This window comes from Doryrhamphus excisus, linkage group LG11 (genome assembly GCF_037039965.1).
Source record: "Doryrhamphus excisus strain RoL-2023G ecotype Guam linkage group LG11, RoL_Dexc_Guam_v1.1, whole genome shotgun sequence".
NCBI classification, from domain to species: Eukaryota; Metazoa; Chordata; class Actinopteri; order Syngnathiformes; family Syngnathidae; genus Doryrhamphus; species Doryrhamphus excisus.
In genome coordinates this window covers 21,595,343-21,614,114 of record NC_136367.1, presented here as the reverse complement: position 1 = coordinate 21,614,114, position 18,772 = coordinate 21,595,343, and the positions used below count along the sequence as shown (strand labels likewise).

Below are 18,772 nucleotides of genomic sequence, written 5' to 3'. Positions count from 1 at the left end.
TTCCCTTTGGCGATAACGTCTTCCAGCACATTTACCGTAATATCGCGGCTCTAAACATTCAAATGAACGAGTCCCGTTGGGAATGCCCTCACTCCTTTCATGGTAGCGATATTGTCATACAAAAGCTTCACAACACATCATTAAATGTCAGCGACATGTTTACACGGATGTACGCTGTGGCTCTGCGGAACGCCGTTTGTCCTGCGTCCCGCTTGCCTTCACTTTGTTTGCTGTTCGGAATCCGGTGGTTCAGGGACTGTCAGCTGTGTCTAGCTCTAACTACCTTCGACAGCACTGCTGCTCACTTTCATCTTAGCATATTTTTCTGGGCCACAACACATTTAATGTGAAAACAGGACTGTCAGAAAGTCACCGAAACAAATGCCACTGGCTCATACTGCATTCTGTCAACACGCCGTTGCCGCGGAAGACTTCTTCTCTGTAATCTGCTGTGCATTGGAAACGGGATTAACTTCAATTACACAGACTGGATATTCATCGCCATTCTTTACCATCAATTATACTTTAATATTCAGTATTCTCAACTGATGGGTAACTGTTTTCAGTGTGTCGTGGAAAACATGCATGCATGCCCAGTGTGTCCGCCCGACACAGCTGCAGATATCTGCAGGAGAAGAGATTGCCCTAAAGAGAGATCCAAGCGTCTCACTGGCTTATGTTGTGCTGCATGGGGGAATTCCGCCCAAAATGTGGACTCCCAGGTGCGACGGCAAAGCAGACATACAGTGAAGAAAATAAGTATTTGAACACCCTGCTATTTTGCTATTTCTCCCACTTAGAAATCATGGAGGGGTCTGAAATTTTCATCGTAGGTGCATGTCCACTGTGAGAGAGATAAACTAAAAAGAAAAATCCAGAAATCACAATGCATGATTTTTTAACAATTTATTTGTGTGATACAGCTGCAAATAAGTATTTGAACACCTGTGTATCATCTAGAATTCTGACCCTGAAAGACCTGTTAGTCTGCCCATTAGAAGTCCACCTGCACTCCATGTATCATCCTGAATCAGATGCACCTGTTTGAGGTCGTTAGCTGCATAAAGACACCTGTCCACCCCATACAATCAGTAAGACTTTAACTTGTAACATGGCGAAGACCAAAGAGCTGTCCAAAGACACCAGAGACAAAATTGTACACCTCCACAAGGCTGGAAAGGGCTACGGAGCAATTACCAAGCAGCTTGGTGAAAAAAGGTCCACTGTTGGAGCTATCATTAGAAAATGGAAGAAGCTAAACATGACGGTCAATCTCAATCGGAGTGGAGCCCCATGCAAGATATCACCTCGTGGGGTCTCAATGATTCTAAGAAAGGTGAGGAATCAGCCCAGAACTACACGACAGGACTTGGTCAATGACCTGAAAAGAGCTGGGACCACCGTTTCCAAGGTTACTGTAGGTAATACACTAAGACGTCATGATGTGAAATCATGCATGGCACGAAAGGTTCCCCTGCTTAAACCAGCACATGTCAAGGCCCGTCTTAAGTTTGCATATGACCATTTGGATGATACAGAGGAGTCATGGGAGAAAGTTTTATGGTCAGATGAGACCAAAATAGAACTTTTTGGTCATAATTCCAATAAGCGTGTTTGGAGGAAGAAGAATGAAGAGTACAATCCGAAGAACACCATCCCTACTGTGAAGCATGGGGGTGGTAGCATCATGCTTTGGGGGTGTTTTTCTGCACATGGGACAGGACGAGTGCACTGCATTAAAGAGAGGATGACTGGGGCCGTGTATTGTGAGATTTTGGGGAACAACCTCCTTCCCTCTGTCAGAGCATTGAAGATGGGTCGTGGCTGGGTCTTCCAACACGACAACGACCCGAAGCACACAGCCAGGAAAACCAAGGAGTGGCTCCGTAAGAAGCATATCAAGGTTCTAGCATGGCCCAGCCAGTCTCCAGACCTGAACCCAATCGAAAATCTTTGGAGGGAGCTCAAACTCCGTGTTTCTCAGCGACAGCCCAGAAACCTGACTGATCTAGAGAAGATCTGTGTGGAGGAGTGGGCCAAGATCCCTCCTGCAGTGTGTGCAAACCTGGTGAAAAACTACAGGAAACGTTTGACCTCTGTAATAGCAAACAAAGGCTACTGTACCAAATATTAACATTCATTTTCTCAGGTGTTCAAATACTTATTAGCAGCTGTATCACACAAATAAATTGTTAAAAAATCATGCATTGTGATTTCTGGATTTTTCTTTTTAGTTTATCTCTCTCACAGTGGACATGCACCTACGATGAAAATTTCAGACCCCTCCATGATTTCTAAGTGGGAGAAATAGCAAAATAGCAGGGTGTTCAAATACTTATTTTCTTCACTGTATTGTGTTTCATGCCCAATTGGAAGGAATGGTCCTCCTGTTATTAGTAAACTTGGTTCCCTCGTGACAGTTTGTTTGGTTTCCGTTTTGGACTCTTATGTTGGTATGTAACTTCCTGTTTTGCCCTGTCTTTGTCCGTTGTCATAGTTACCCACACCTGTCCCTAATTTCAGTGTCTATTTAGTTCTGGTGTGTGCTTCTCCCTGTGTGGGATTATTGTTAGTTTGTCCGTCAGCCAGTTGAGTTGCTTTTTCCTGTTGCTGCTATTATTACACAAAATAAATATAATTTACCTGCAATTGGTCCTGCTCTCTGCATCCTGGGGTCGCACCGCAACACAGACATGCCGTACCGTGACAGAATAATCCCACCAAGTGACGACGACCTCGCGGAGAGCGATTTTTGGACCTGGCAGCGTTTGAAGGCCATGCAGGACGAGGAAATGGTGATACCGCTATGGGAGATGGAGGACTTGGTGCACGGTCCGGACGACACGTTCGTTGCTACGGCGTGGCTGTATCCCGGACCCACCGACGACGCTCCAGACCGCCCGCGACGCCGACGCAAGCCGCGGCGCCATAGAGCGACGCCTAGCTCGTCTTCCCCTCCACGCCAAGTCGAGGTGCACCCGCCCTCATGCCCTGCCGGCTTCAACGAACCCGACGACGATCTCGCGGAGCTCGACGAATGGGCCCGGCAGTTCTTCAAGGCGATGGAGCAGGAATGAAGGTACACGCCACAGGAACTGGAGACCATGGTGTTCATTATTACACAAAATAAATATAATTTACTTGCAATTGGTCCTGCTCTCTGCATCCTGGGGTCGAACTTTAAAGCTCTCGAGACCGACCGCGACAAAACTGACCTAATGGATTAATCAAATGGTCCGATCCATTCCCAGTCCATTGCAAATGTCAGCCAAAGGGAAAACCTAAACAGAAATGTTGTATTTAGGATGTTAACTGAAAACGTGCTAACCGGGGTGTACGTTAACCAACGCACCACTTACCATGACTGACAACCTTGACAGGCACTACAGACACCCCTAAATAGTATAAACATTACTCTTCCTGAAATGAGCATAAAACTTGCTTTCTCCTGACCCTACCTCTAGTTCCAACTGCATTTTCATGAAAAATCCAATTTTTGAGAAATTCGAGTTCAGAAATGTCAGCAGTTTGGGTCGCCGCCTGTCATTTCAGGGCAATGTCGGCTCCCACGGCCAAACCAGTTGACAACAACTGGGGAGAATGGGACAGCTCATTGTCCAACTTGGCCTGGAGCCGCACACTGTACAAGACAATCATTGGGAATCAAGTCGGAAAGGATTCACCTTCCTGCTCCGTCTGTAAATGTCAATGTGCATTTACGCTGGAGGAAAGCCAGTGGCAACTGCTGATAAGTTCCGCCACACTGAAGTCATTGTTGCCATACGCAGTAATTGTATTTGCACGGCTTACCTGTTTGCTGGGGGAGCGATTCCGGCTCTGGAAATCAAATTATGTGGTTTATTCTACCTCTAATGAGCGATTTAATGATATAAGTGTGCTGGGCTAATGCCAACCGACGGCCATAAGGAAACATCGTCCCACTCAGGCAGAGTCAGCAGCCAAATGGATGCCATTATTACTCGTGTTGTGCATGAGTGGAGATGATGAACAGGAAAACAGCGGCGCTGTCTTCTGTTTGATTCTTCCGTTTTCAGCTCGCTGACAATTTTCAGCCACACACACGCCTCATCTTGATCATCATCATCATCATGACATTGCATAGATCCTTTTGCTGCCTTTTTTCCATAAGATTCCATACGTAGGAAGAACAATCATTCATTGGGCCAGCTGTTTTTATTCATGTGTATAAAATGCTTTTTAAGATGGCCATTGTTTCATAAAGACATATTAATGGGTGTTTACTCCTGTTGGTGAACTTGCACTAGAACAGTTGAAGTCGTAGCATTGGTGATGCATTCCTAGATCATTTCCGTATGATCGTATGCTTGGACTAATAATCCATCGCAGTTTACCGCAAAACGGCAAACATAGCGAGGGAGCGATCTTCGAGCCGCGTCATTGCAACTACTATATTCCTGAAAGTGCAATAAATTCAACCAAATGTATTTTTTACGTATGGATTAGAAATCCACACGGGCTGCAGGACTGAAAAAGAAATGGAAAGTAAAGGTGAAACTCTGTCCGTCAGAAGGAAGGACCTCATATCTCTTCCTCGTCCCGGTTTGAAGGCAACAGGAAGTGGGCTCGCTACATGTTTTTTTTCCGTTGATTTGAAAGGCGAGTAAATGACAATCGATTGGCCAGCCGCAGAGTTGGGTGGCCTGCTAACTGCCAGTCTGGCAGAGAGGCTATTATTAGCATTGCTCAGCATGTCGTGCCGGGATCAGGTAAGTGGCTGTCTCTGACAAATGCTGTTTGCCAGTTCAGTCCATTATCTGTGGGGAGCACGATGACCGCTGAGCCTCAGTGCTAATATGCAAGGAAATGCTTATCAGATCATATTAAGAGGAAGCCCTCCCTGGGACCGGGGGCCGTAATTGTTTTTGACAGGCCACAGCTCCGCAGCCGTGAAGCCTCCAAAGACCAAATAGAGGCTACACTTCAGAGGATTGAAAGCCGAGGGTGAGGCTGACTGGGGCACGCGGATATGGGCCCCCCGTGTTTGGGCCCACCTCTTCTGGTTCTCGTGGACCCAATCTTGTGCATCGTCCCGTCTTGCAAGTTGGGTGCCTGGTGACACCCCAAGTAAATACCCCCGGAAGGCGGGGTTTGTAATTGCCGCTTTTTTTACTGCCTATTGTACACTTAATTTGATAGTGTGACCAAAAAAAAGCTGCAGCTGGTGCTCACAAATGTGGGGGAAAAGGGTACGTGTTTTGGAAGATTGCACATAAATGCTGCTCCAGGTGGGGCCATCGCTGTTGCTGAATTACAATCGAATTGGAACAGCAGGGGATCGCCGTGGAAGAGAAGGGAAAAAGAAGAGTGATAGACTTAGTGCAAGATGCGGTGCTTGGACATCTTCAAAATGATGGGGGGGGGGGGGTATATTTATATATATATATATATATATATATATATTCCGTTCAGGATTATGCTGCTGATACCGATATTGATAATCCATGAGTGAAATCCTCCCATTCTGAAACCGAATGTGTAAATGTACTACTGGCTGTATTGGGGGAATCTTAATCCAGACTCTGATGCCGCTCCCACACACAACCAAAGTTCCTCCTGCACTAAAAGTACCACATAATGTCTGCATGCTACCAAATCCATTGTAGTACTACTCATACTACTGCTCATCCCCAAATGCTGCAATGTGCAATGATCATAACATCTAAAGCCACCAAAGAAACCTGTACATTTCCAAACCTAGCTAGCATCGCAGCTCTCTGAAGTGATGATCAACAAGCTGCCTTAACAAACAACAAATCAAATTAGCATCGCACACGGAGGTCACATCTCAAGCAGCAAATGGAAGCGCTTCAGTCAACTTCCCTTGATAAACAAAACCAAAATACGTCATCCTCAAAGATTCCACTTGACGCCCTAATCTACGACGGTTGACAAGAGGCAAACACACGCAAGCAGTCGCAGCGGCGAGATCTGAAACCAATTTAATAGCTGTCATGTCCCCACTAAAATCACAGTGTTAATTACACCTTATAAAAAGCCTGTCATGTTTCATAATCCCACAAGCGGCGACAATTCAAACTCTATCAGCCACTTAGATCTGGCATTGAATTAGCACCACTTTGGATGTGTAATTGAATGGTTGTACCGGCCGGGCTCAAGGTCGCCAATTTAAACATGTTTATTATTCCCATCTCCATCTCATATCTGACCTTGAAGCCGCCCGGGCTCATTCTTCCTCCTCGCTGCTCGTTGTGAAGGATGTAGCGAGCTGCCAGTTTGCCAGAGGACGAGTGCCTTTGAGATGCAGATCACGTCAACCTGCCGTCGGCTGGGGGGGTGGGGGGTGGGGGGCTGCTCAGAAGCGGACTAGTGCTCGCTCATCTGACCCGGTTGCTTCTGTTTGTTCTGCTTCGTTCACTCCACCTACACGCAGCCATTTATTTCCTCTGTGCAACTTTGTCAATAGACATATCCTCCCTTAGAAGGGGGGGGGGACTTAGGGGGGGGGCATGCTCTTTCTTCAGAGGAACTCGTCTTTCCTTTGTTTTTCTCCATTCAAAGGGGAGCATTACTAACCCAAAAAATAACACACTAAGCAAAGATTATCCGTACTTGGGAATGGCTAATTCAACATATGATCCTCCATCACGATGTTTTGGTCAAGGAACTTTTGTGTGAAATCACACGGGCGGAAAAATGAAAAGAGAATGAGAGGGACTTGACACTTGGGGGTCTTTCTCATGTCTGCCATGGGATGGAGATTGGGTTATGGATTACAGGATTATTTTTTAAGGGAAAACTTCCCTTTATTGAAATTTTGCCAATAATTCCCAATGTGAGACAAAATCACACATCCTTCTCCTGTCTGGGTCCTAAAGCCACTGCTTAAAAACGTCCAACATCCATTTCCATACCTGCTGTACATATAGTAACAGGCACGTTCATCATAACACGTAATACATGACTTTACATAATACATTATTTTGGTCACCTTAAGCATTGTAACTTTTTCCTGGGCACATTCCTTTCATAGCATAGCAACTAACACTCATCAGCCTCAGCGTATTCTGTGGTTGCTATCGCTAACCGTGGCAGGCTTCACAAGAGCCGCTGCTGACGACTACTTTGGGACAAATGGGGATCCGGAATGTTATCTTTTTGAGCCTGAATATACGGAGGATGAGCTTCAGCTTTTAGAAGCTGACGGGTTCTGGGAGACTCGGGACCGGTGCCGGCATGACTCGGTGGTGTAAATACAGAGCTTGCCAAGCCGTGCCGACAGAATGTCTGCTGAGTGTTTCTGCTGCACGGAGTGGGACCCACTAGGAGTGGGACCCACTAGGAGTGGGACCCACCATCCATGGAAAGGCAAGGAGGATCCTGCTCCAAGAGAGTCTATCGTAACAAAGGGGCAAAATCACCACCTACCCAAAATCACCTGGAAAACACTCCCAGGTGAGCTGGACCAGACTGACAGCTGTCCATTGAATGAGTCAGCATACGGTGTTCGATACCAGAGCTGTACACCCAGCTAATTGAGCTGATTGCGTTCTCCATCCATCCATCCCCCATCCATCCATCCTCCATCCATCCATCCGTCCTCCATCCAGCCGTCCTCCATCCATCCATGACATCGTATTGCCTCAGTTTTTAGTTGGTTTTGCTGTCGGAATACTGTTGAAAACTCCAAAAACACGGCACATTGAAGGCATTATTGGGAATGAGACTTGCAACAACAACAGCGGAGGAGAACAAAGGTGTCCTGTAGTTTATTTTCAGCATGTGGCTGACTTTTATTCAAGTGGCGACGGGGGGGGGCAGAAAGAAAATGGATTGCTGCATCAAACTGGAGATTGTATTGGGATTGTACTAACCACTAATCATAGGGCAAATTCCTTCACTTGTCTTTCATAACCTTATGCTAATCTTAATAATATACGTGTTTGGGGAGCGGATGCCAAACCATCCCAACCTGAATCTTTGGCTGTGAGCAGCAAAGCTAAACATTCCGGTTGATTACATTTCAGAAGTGAATGCAGTTCTGAGTTTTGTGAAGTCGACTTAGAACAGTGCGGAAATGACAAAGGTGTTGTGGTGTTTAGGAACTACAAGGAAGTCATTTTTAGGAAGTCAGTTATTTTCCGTAAATGTCCCTTCTGATTGGATGTCCATGTTCACAGGTATATTTGAGGTGCTCCAACATCTCAGCACCTTTTCAGAGCTTTAAATACAATGACAGGAAGGTTGTCCGACCAATGCTAGTGCAAGTATTAGGTAGTACAACCATTGGTATTTTGGAACGCATTAGTATTCATCCCTGGAGACATACGTATCTTTGCATAGTAGGTCTTTGCATCCAACCCGTCTGTGAGATCCGACACAAATGCAGCCTACCTGCGCTAGAAAAGTGCTTCATATGCGCCAGAAGAAAGAAGTCAGAATGGGGCTCAGGGGCTGAGCAAAAACATTGCAACACCCTGGGGAGACGGCGGTTCGGTGCATTGCTCAAGGGCACCTCTGCTAGTCCCAAAAAGCCACCTTCAATCCATCCCGATGTGCATCCTTTGCGGTCTGTGGCAGAGCTGTCGTAGCTTAAATCCTTAATGCACACGTGCCAACGGAGGGCCCAAGTACGGCACGTTTTCTCTCCAGCGGATCATTCCATTGATGGATCCTCCCTCAATTGTTGCTTTGGTGACCGGCCCTCCATGGCCCCCCAGTTCGACACCCCTGCCTTGAAGGTCTGTTTTTCTCATATGGGCTCCAACGTCCAGATGTAAGGACCATGACATCATCAGGCGTATCAAAGCCAAATTGTACCAGACTTAAGATGCAGATGAATGAAGAAGTCAGTATTATCTTCACATGACCTAAATGATCCCCGGATGTTATGAAACAAGGACATTTTAGTTGTGTTCTTCATTTTCCTTAACCCTCCCCCATTTGAGAAGGAGTTCTATTCCCTTCCTCTTCTTTTCTCCGTGCGTGTAAAGCGTTTTTTATGCTGTTGCCCATTCTCTCATGGGTGAAATGAATATCCGGTGCTGCATGGATGGGTACCTGGCCACGTTAAAGTCACTTTGACAGATCCTAATAGCCTGGTCAGTGCATTAAACGAAGTATTGAGATACGTTATGTTGAAGACTGCCCTTCTAAAACCCATCATGGATCTGGCTCTTATTTTCAGCAGTCATGACAGCTGAGTTGAAAAGCAAATCCATATATTTATATGGACCTGTATACTATATGCGAGGGGAGCAATAATACGTGTACTTGTAAATCCATATACTTTTATGTATATATATGCTAGGGGAGCAATAATACATGTATTTGTATCGAACTGTTCGAGTCTTAAACGTATTGGCTGCACTTTGACGTCCTGATTGATCATGATTGATGACTGAGGTGCGGCTTGTGGAAATGGAAGTGTTCAGGGGCCAGCTAAAAACACGAGCAACGGAGCAGATCATTGGAGCCATTGGCCAAACGATCTGTGGTCCGTTTAAATGCGAGAAGCTTAATATGGAGTCAAAGGCTTTTTTCCCCGCCCTTCTCTCCTGCGCTCCCTTCCATGAGCGCTCCGGAGGACCACGTTTAGCTCTGCTGACATGAACAATGGTACCATGGCTTCAGTCGCGCTAGAAGGAGCAGCCTGACAATTGGCACTGATTGTTCCCAAATTGGCCGGGTGGGAGAGAATCACCTCTTCCGCTTTGAAGCTTTAAAGTACCTCGGCTTCCGCTGGGGCAAGCTTCTCCGATCCCCGCAAATTTTTCATTTTTCAATCCACCCCTCCCTTTGTTTTGTAAGGGTGAGAGATTGGAAGCGTGGTGGTGGAATTCCGGTTGTGATGCTCAAGAAAAATCCAGCACAGCACAGAGGAGCAGCGCTTTATTCCAGGGCCCAATTCATCTCAGTCGGCGGCAATCTGCTGAGAGAAAATACATTTTGCTATCTTGATGTGTTTGTGTTCTTACCAAAATATTGTTTGGACCCCCCAGCCCCCACCACCTCCGCCCTCCACCACCAGCCCTTCGTCAGACCATATGTTTGTTACATTTGTGCCACTCACAGCTGAGAAGTGGAGATGCTGCATTAAAGTGAAAGATGGATTATTTTGTTCTGCACTCCATCACGCCACCCACCGCCTGAATAAACCCCATAACAGTTAGAAGCACTTAGCGCCAGTCAAAAGAGCATTTTCAGCCCCACAACAACATTGTGGAATTTACTGTCGCTGACAAGCACCTTCTCATGCTAGTAGATCAGTGGCGATGGCGATAGCCTCAGTGTTGAATGGCTACAGTTGAGACCAAATGACAGTATTCATATCCTCGTCAGAGGAAGGTCATTGGACATTTTTCTAAATTCAACTTCTTTAGTATCGGCCAATTTAGACAATTCGGACTCTTTTTACTCTCTTTTATAAGGCGCATGGAATGCTGTGCTCTATGGCTATGGCATTTTGCCTCTTTGCGGGACGGCAGCCATGTTGTGTCATGTGACAGGGATTAGCACGACACCCATGCACATGCATGTATCTTGTTTGAACCCTGGCCTGCCTTTGAACCCATTATCTCTGACAAGAAAGAGCTATGTGCGACCTTCTGGGCTGGGCTTATCACCCGCCGCTCTATAGCTGTCACCTTGTCTCAAGCTTGTCCATCCCTGGCACTCGCGACGACCTTTGCCCTGTGAACGAAACCCAGACCTTTTTGAAGGATGCTGCTGCGCTAATCCCACCCTGGCTCTGCATTGACGGCCGATGTCTATAAGCCAGCGTAGCAACAACTGAAGGAGACACGGCATGAGTGGGGAAAAATATAGATTGCAGAAATCAATATGAGTTGCGGTAGCCAGCTTGAAAAAACAACGAGGAACGGCTCGTGATGATTTGTTAACGAAGAAACCATCAAGTCTTCACACTAAACTTTGTCATCTGGCCGCATTTTGCAGAACTTGGGGAAGAAAATAAAAAGAAGAACCCTATCCATCCAGTTTCTATAGCTCTTGTTCTTGTGGGGGTGGGGCGTGCACTTTGGTGGAGAGGCGGCGTCAATCACAAAGATTTAAATATGGATCTCCTGGCTGCGAGGCAGACGTGCCAGCCAGCAGGCCAACACGCTGCTTTCACCCCACATTGCAGTGAAGCATCCTTGGACGATGGCGGCCTGGTGGAGGTTATTGTCTTCACGTTGCCAAGGCTATTAGGCATCCATTAGGAAATTACAACCAATGGGATTCTGTCGTATACCCCCCCCCCCTTCAGCCGTGAGTGTAACTCATCCTGTAGTCTTGGCGGCATGCAAACTGTAGCCACCGTGAGTGATGAAAAGCTGCTTGTTGGGGCTGCGTCTTAATGTGGCTATTGGATTTCCCGTCCGTATTGATCAGCAAAGAAAAGCTGCAGATGCGGTTGTTTTGCCTCAACCACATTATTACTCCCGGCATGTATTTGTACATGCTGTTTTGCAATAATTGCACTGCATCCTGTTCTTTCCCTTTCACATCAAATGTTATGATCACTATAATTGATGCCCAATTTCCCGTCTGTGCAGCAACGTCACCGTTGAATGAATGACAAGCGCAAGCAACACATGAAACTGTCAGCTAGATTAGAAACAGGCATGGGCAGTATGGCCTCAAATCCATATTACGATATATATTGCAGCCTCTTGTATATACAGTTGGTCCTCGTTTATTGCGGTTAATTGCTTTCAGACCTGACCGCGTTAAATTAATATCTGCAAATTTGATTCAATGTTGATGAATGGAATAGACGCCATTTGTAGTTAGATAATAGAAAACCCATTTATGACTTTCTAAATACTTTTTTAACATTATTAGAGCCTTGTAGACATGAAATAACACCCCTACAGTCATCTTTATTTTTACTCCTATTGTTCATTGTCACTCCTATTATTATTATTATTATACTGGAACATGTATGCAAACCAAGGTAAAACTGAAAAACCAGGACGCACATCAATGTGGGAGGAAACCGTAGAACGGGGAGAACATGCAATGCAACTTTATGTAAGACATTTTTCACGACACCCTTATTTTGTTTGCACAATTAGACAGAATGCGGCACTCTTATTGTGAAGGCCGGAAGCGTATCGGGTGTGTTTAGCTGGAAGCTAAAATATACGTTTGTGTGAGATAACATTCAATACTTCCTCCGATGACCTGTTGGGTGGAGAGAGAGGGGAAATCATATATGTCCATATATGATCCACTTTGTTGTTATTTGTTGAGACCAGAATTTCCAGAAAACAACACACTTGTGATTTTTCATCCTAAAGGTAGCGTACTGCAAATGCGTTGAACGCAACAAATCCGATGTAATGAGCTCATATGAGCGTGGCGACTTAAATAGATCATCCCAATGAATTTGCCTGGTTGGCTTTCGTGTTTGAAGGCGTTTCATGATGAATACCACACTCGGTTATTCTCCCATCTTGAGGCTCTAATAAGCCCAGGGACCCCGTCAATGCTCCAAAGAGTAGCCGGATTTAAACCAATGTAACAGAGCATGATTTACGAGGTCGGGCTTCCTGCGGCGCTGCTCATTTCTTACACGGCCTCCTCTGTAGCCAATCATAGCCCGGCACTCAACATGTCCTGCCTGGGCTGACTGCGGTACAATCGCTTGCACTCGTGTCACTGGCTCCAACCTGCTTGATGAATTATCTGCCTAATCTTTGCTATTCCCGCACCGTGTCTTTCAGGGAAGCTGGAAGGGTATTTGATACGCTCATGTCATTGTACTTCATCTTTATGGTGAATATACATATACTATACTGCATATCCAATACCTACTATATGCTCCAACATGTTTCTCTGCAGCTTCACCCAACAGCAATAAGACTTTGGACCTGACCCCAGTATGACAAATACTACCTTCAATCACATAAACCTTCCTAGCAAATACCCCTAAAGCTGGGTGCCACCAACGTTTGACTAAAATGGACATTCCCAAGCAGGTTTTGGTGACCAAAAAGCCAAAAGAGCCTTTATGACGCATGTCATCAGAGGGGCAAAGCACTGCAGGTTTTTTTCCAACCAGTTTCTCCAGCAGGTCATGTCATTGACCAGCTCCGTTAATCATTCAACTGATAATCAATCATTCAATTTATCAGCTGCTTAGTGACCGACTGTAAATAAAACCCCCATGCCAGGAGTTTGACACCCCTGCTTTATGACTTTATGTTCTACTCGGCCTTTAGAAGCTCTTGAGGGGATACGAAGTGTACGTATATATTTTAAGCCTCTTGTAGTGAAATGGCACCGGGAACAAAAAGTCACAACCTTTGACCTCCAAGTATGGCCAGAAGATGTCATTTGAGAGTTGACTCACTGTGACAAAATGACTTGTATCTTCTCAAATGTGAGGAGAAGATGGACCAAGGTGTGTGCTGTCTGGACAACATAGGAATTCAATCAGAGAGAGATAACACAGAAAGCTCAATAACATTGAATGAACTTCGAGTTACTCAAAAAAAAGTGTTCACACTTTTGTCTTAACATTTTTGACTTCCTGGATAGGATGAGGTTGATGGATGTTAGAGTTGGAGTTGGACCTTCTGGAGCAGATTCATGAGGTTTTGATCATTTTCCAAGACTAATACAAGTAGGAAAGTAGCTAATGAACGATGGTGTGATTGCCAGGTCCATTTCCTTCCGATGCAAACGCAAGCTCTCACCTGTACCTTTACACCCCCCCCCCCGTCCTCCATTAACGTGTAGACGTGCTGCACGTGTGTCACTGCTCGCAGCCAATAATCACCAACTGTCAAGCCGCCCGTCATGCAGCAGTCTTGCAGCTCGATATCTGTAACAGTGGGGATGCACTCCAACATGAAAGCACCCGTATTAAAATGCTTCTTTAAAAAAATGGAACAAAGTCGCTCTGCGTCTGATGTCTTAAGCGGATTGAGAGAAAATCCATCTGCTTTAATGTCAGCTCTGCTGTCTATAGAGAAGTACTTTTTATGGATGCTGATGTCAGTGAAGTGGACTCAAGCCGTGACAGCCAAAGGTGAAAAGGGGAGTTGGATGTTTCTAGCGATGACGGTGAAGGTGAGCAGACTCCGTGGCGGATCTGCAAGGCGCGGTGGTGGTGATTAGGGGTGGGGGTCATACACAAATCGTAACTCCAACGCGCGATGGCACGTCCTCGTATTTGCGTAGGACTCCCAAATGTTTGTGTACGTGCATGTTAGATGCGTCGTTGTTGAGTCCATGTGATGTGTTGATTCTACGTGTGTGAATGAAACCATGAAGGCATCGGACGGTTGGCCGGCGTATCTACTGGACGTGTTGCTATAAACAAACAAAATCCCTTTTAATTCCGCCTTCTGGGAAATGACTGCAAACACAAGCATTTTCTTAGCGGTCATTAGTAGTTGGAAGCAAGTGAGTGCATTATTTGCCAAGGACCAGCATACATTTTCAGTGCAATATAACATGCAGATTTTATGAAAGGAAATTTAAATTTCCATTCCCCTCGCTGATTGTACTTAATGCTACTTGCAAACTAAACTGATGGTGATTTAATCAAACTGCCAAGTGCTTCTAATTTAAATCAAGAAGCACATTGTAGCTTATTATGCAAAAATAGCTCTCGCTTATGAGAATCGCAGGAAACTGCTGAAGAGCAAGGGAGCGGCTGAGAACAGAACCCGCAGCAACAGATGTTTAGTCTCCATGTACAGTATATGTATAAGTACGTATGTATAATATACACATCATGCAAATAACCGCTATACTTGACACCTCAGCTTATTATGAATTGAAATGAACAAGAGCGAAAGATCCAGGATGCTAACAGCATGTGATGGGTGTCCTGCTGTATGTTTGGCCTGGCGTGTGATGCGTGTTAATGTTAGATGGACCTCCCGGGCAGCACTTGCATGGCACAACTTTCCCTCAGGGATCACTGACTCATTTCCGCCGTCCTTTGCACAATCCGCCATATGCTTATGCATTATGTTTTTCGTGATCTGTTAACACTTTTTTCCCATCCCTGCGCTCAAACACCTCCTACTATGCCGGACAGCGTGGAACAGGACACGGTGATTAAAAGCAAATGTCACTGCATTCATTGATAATTCCTCTGAGTACTGCTGGGCTCGCTGAGCTCGTTCGGGAATTGTCCTGTGTGGAATGTGAGTGCGTGTACGGTCCGTGTTATATTTCCTCACTCAAACAGCTGGCCGCTCACTTTGTCTTTAGCGTACTTCGCTCCAACCTCGTGTTTTCTGTTTCCGCTACGTCTTCTGGCCCCCGGGGGACGGCCACAGCTGGCCAGACATGGAGGCACGGTGATGCCGGAGGGAGCGCCGTGAAGCCGGCAGATGGACGGCCAGTGTATGGAAATCATTCTGTATATGTACTGTAGGTCGGTAAACATCGTGGTTCCTCAACCCCCCCCCCCGCCGCCACCCAATCCTATGGTTTTTCTTTTTGCTTCACAAAGCGTGAAACGTGTAAGGCAGCAAATAAAAGACCTCTGTAGGTTTGGTTTATTGATAAGCCATGGAAATATTGGAAAAATCATAGAAATAAGCCCTTCGCTTTTCTTATCCTGCACTTTAAGATGAAAAAGAGTGGAAGCTCCTGATCCACCTGTTCCAAAGGGTCCATCTAAAACCAAAACCCACAACAGCTGGAGCTCGTTTCCTCCTCGGGAACAATGTAACACCCAAACAAGTTAACACATCACACATTCAATGTGGCGTGATTAGCGTTCATCAGAGCCAATTATAGGACATCAGACAGCTCTTTGAAATGCATTTAAATGCAGGTTATATATAAATATTCCATTTATAAATTAAAGAGTCCTATTTTGCAGACATTCATTTATCACTGTTGAGTCAGGAACCAATAAAGTGTGAAAAACGAGGGATTACTTTCTTGTTTCCTTTCCGCTTTTTCCTGATTACGGAGTCGCCACAGCAGATCTTTTTGATCCGCATCCTGATGTTTGGCTTACGATATCGTGTACAACGAGTACAGCAAGATTTGGTTTTGGGTGTGATCCAAAATGGCTGGCTGAACAACATCCAACATGGCTGGACGAACAACCAATGCCATCCATCCACTGTATTACAAGCTGACAATCTTGATTATGTAGGGTTTATAATATACTTCCAATTGAATTGGGGGGGGGGGGTTAGGGGGTGCGTCTCCTCCCTTGCTGAGGCCCATTTTTTCTTGTAGCATTTCTTCCGCGTCTTAATGAACCGCATTGTTAAGCTGCGTGTCGGAATGGAAGCTGTCACCGTGTTACTCTACCAATTGTGATGCGTCTTTGTCAGGAAGACAAGCAAGCGAGTCGCTGAGTCACATCGAAACGGAGGCTGACACCGACGGTATCGAGTTCCTGCCCAATGGCTGCATTGCAGACTCGACTTGAGAACACGCATTTGTCCTTAGACATTTCAATTATTCATCAGAGTGACTCCGTGGCACTAATCCAGTGGAAATTCAATATGGAAGTATGAAGTTGGGGTCGATGTGGACACCCCCCCCCCCCCCAACCTCGTTTTGTATTATTAGTGTCATTGGACAATCAGGCAAAGTGTGGTAGTTCACACGTTCAACTTCCGTGCTGGCCGTGTGGGTTTAGTTCCCACTAAGGGAATACAGGAATACTTGGATTGGCATGACTCATCCCAGTTGACATTTTCTCCATATTTTGGGTCTACGGAACCTGAAGACGGACTTAGTGCATGTTCTTTCTTCTTTGGTAGTTTTGGTATCACCTGGTTGGTTCTGTCAGCACCGCAGGCACCTTGTATACTTCATGTGTATATATCAAGTGATACTTTACTACCTCATCTATTACATCATGTGATACTTTACTACCTCATCTATTACATCACGTGATACTTTACTACCTCATCTATTACATCATGTGATCCTTTACTACCTCATCTTTTACATCATGTGATACTTTACTACCTCATCTTTTACATCATGTGATACTTTACTACCTCATCTATTACATCATGTTATACTTTACTACCTCATCTATTACATCACGTGATACATTACTACCTCATCTTTTACATCATGTGATCCTTTACTACCTCATCTATTACATCATGTGATACCATGTTACCATGGTTACCATGTGGAGCAACTAACTCGGTGTAGCAACGTAGCACAAAGCTAATGGCGAGGACTAGCGTGGAGTCAACCAAGACTGGAGAAGAAATCCACAGACTAACCAGAGGACAAGAAACAGACAAGAAAGACGGTAGAGGAAGTAAAAAGTCACTTGACTGACGCAGGAGAGTTTTTGCAGATGAATGTGATGCCATTCATGCATGATGAATTAATAAGTCATTAACGAGCCGCCCGTGCACGGTTCAGCTTTGCCCCCTGCTGTGCCAGGGTTGAAGTGGAGGCTGGGTAGTCGTGCCTCTCCTGCGGCCATTCTGCTGGCGTTAACGTGTTTGTACAGCTTCACGTTGTGTAAATGGCAGAAGGGTCAGCGTGTGCGACAACGTGTTAGGAGGCGATAGGAACCCGTACAGCCTCGGGTCTGGGCTTCAGCGTCGGGGGCGGATGAGGCGGACTCGGTGTCACAGCAAAGCCTTTGTTCGGCGTCCGCCGCCTTGCACTCAGCTGGAATTCCATTTCTTTCCGTTGACTGGAATCAAGTCACATTGATTGTTGGCTGAGGTGGATGATTGGAAGTAGTGGCGGGAAAATGTGGAAAAGGAACGAGTGATGGAGGAGCAGAGATAAAGAAAGAAGCAGATGGACGTGGAAGGAGACAGGCCAAGAGATGGTGGTGGGAGATAGAAAATGCTGGAAGACCACGAGCTTCTGCTAAACTATGATAGGACTTGAAAGGGACAACAACACAGGGAAGGGGGGATGCGGGATGAAAGAAGGGGAGCTTGGCATCACCGCCATGGAAGCGGGCGCTGCCTGTGACGGACTCGTGCTCAGATCCCACCCGGCGGGATGCCTCTTCCACATTCCTACCTCGATTTTAACTATTAGAAGAGAGTGGAGGGACGTGGGAATCCGCTTCCAATCATTCATCTTATGACATCATTGGTAATGGGAATGGTAATGGGAATGGGAATGGGAATGGGAATGGGAATGGGAATGGTAATGGTAATGGTAATGGTTTTATTTCATTTGAACATGCATAAGATTCCAATTGAGTGCATCCCATAATCAGTTCCCAGTTCCACATGTCCAAAAGGAGTAGGAAGAAGCAAAGCTTATTAAATCCTACCCCTCCATCTGGTACTTTTACAATCACTAACTGTTACATTTGTTCACTTCCTGCTTTCCATAATACAGTTTAAGGGTTGTTTTTTGTTTTTTTTAATAATGTACCTCGTAGCGAAGTACTGGGTGATATGAGTATCCAATGCCATAATGGGTACCATAGTAAGTGTCAATATAGTGATATATATAGCACATCATGACTGGTTCAAGACTCTTCATCCTTGTATTTAGCAAACATCAAGTGCATTCATCTTCATCTGATTCCCTCACAAAATCTACAGTAGGAAACTTCGTCTGCACTGTCCAGTATCCGGGTTTTCATTTCAGTCAGACTGGTTGACGTTTTGGCAAAGATGTTACGGAATCGATTTAAAGTTACTGAATTGTTTTGATGAATGTGAGTGTGAATGGTTGTTTGTCTATATGTGCCCTGTGATTGGCTGGCCACCAGTCCAGGGTGGACCCCTGAATGAAGGAATTGTTTTGGACGCTATCATTATAAATGAAGCAATAT

General features: G+C 45.5%; 1 protein-coding gene across 3 annotated transcripts in view; it reads left to right on the top strand.

The window, feature by feature from the left end:
- The window catches only part of LOC131135265 (cadherin-4), a 141,174-nt gene that overhangs the window by 25,802 nt on the left and 96,600 nt on the right, over positions 1 to 18,772 (top strand). Inside the window, exon 1 of one of the 3 annotated variants that reach the window (XM_078794465.1) lies at positions 13,909 to 14,082. The exons of the other annotated variants lie outside the window; for them this stretch is intronic. The gene's annotated coding sequence lies outside the window, so the exon portion shown is untranslated. Of the gene's footprint in view, positions 1 to 13,908; positions 14,083 to 18,772 lie in introns of those variants that run through there. 3 annotated transcript variants of the gene reach the window in all.